Source organism: Melanotaenia boesemani (genome assembly GCF_017639745.1).
Source record: "Melanotaenia boesemani isolate fMelBoe1 chromosome 2 unlocalized genomic scaffold, fMelBoe1.pri SUPER_2_unloc_3, whole genome shotgun sequence".
Classification (NCBI taxonomy): domain Eukaryota; kingdom Metazoa; phylum Chordata; class Actinopteri; order Atheriniformes; family Melanotaeniidae; genus Melanotaenia; species Melanotaenia boesemani.
This window is the reverse complement of record NW_024580584.1, coordinates 153,209-154,239: the sequence shown is the minus strand read 5'-3', so window position 1 is coordinate 154,239 and position 1,031 is coordinate 153,209.

The window sequence follows — 1,031 nt, the reverse complement described above, 5'->3', positions numbered from 1 at the left end:
TGATCTGTCGCCGTGATCAGAAGAAAAGCTGCTGAAAGGAAAAAGAAGAGAAGGATCATCTTTTCTGAGCGCTGGACCTGCAGAGGGAAACAGACATGCTGGGTTGAAGCATCACTTCCCTCCAGGACAGAATCATACGGGTTTCTCATGGTGTGGGACGCTTTCATTAGTTGTTTGTTTGTAGGAGTGTAACAGTTGTAACTGTGGAATGGCCCTTTAAGGGTGCTTCTGCTCGTCTACTAATGATGATGTCATCAAGATGCTTTTGGGAGAGAACGGATGGTCTTGCACACGCTAGGGCTGCAGACGGACATTTTTGGGAGCTCTTCTCTTTTTCTCTTCACCCTCGTTGTGACGGACGTGTTTTATGTTTGATGAGACAGTAGCCGTCCAGCCGGGCTTTAGATGGTTGACCAATGTCCTTTATTAAAGCAACACACACTGTGGAACCTCCAGTACCAGTGTAGCTGTGGGTTTGTCGACCTTTACTAGACCTACTGAACTCATTTCTCTTTCCACACAACACGTCCACGTTACAGGAGGTAACATGTAAGTATAAAGGTTTCTATGTCTGAACATCTCTGGAGGAGACAAACAGGAAGTGGATAATGATGATCAGCAGACTGCTGAGACAGGGAAGATGTGGATTAATGAGCCCACGCTTCCTCCTCCTCCTCAGACAGGACAGGGTTGCATTGCTTCCTGTCAAACACTCATGTGGTTTTTGTTCAAGTGAAAATCTCGACATGTTTGAAATAAACCTTGAAAATGAAAGAAAAAAAGGAAATATGGGGAGGATCGGTGCTCTGATCCAAGCTCTGCATGTACGTCTATGGAACGACTATAATCCACCAGTCATTTCCTATCTGTAGTAACAGAGCAGGCTGCTCTCCTCACTGCTTCCTAGGATTCCCTGTGGAAAATAATGCAGGATCTTCACACCTGTCCTAGGAAATCAGCTGACCGGCACAGCTGGAGATGTCTGCCTGGACCAGCTGGTAGGCGTCCCTTCATCTTCTCTTTGTTTCAGA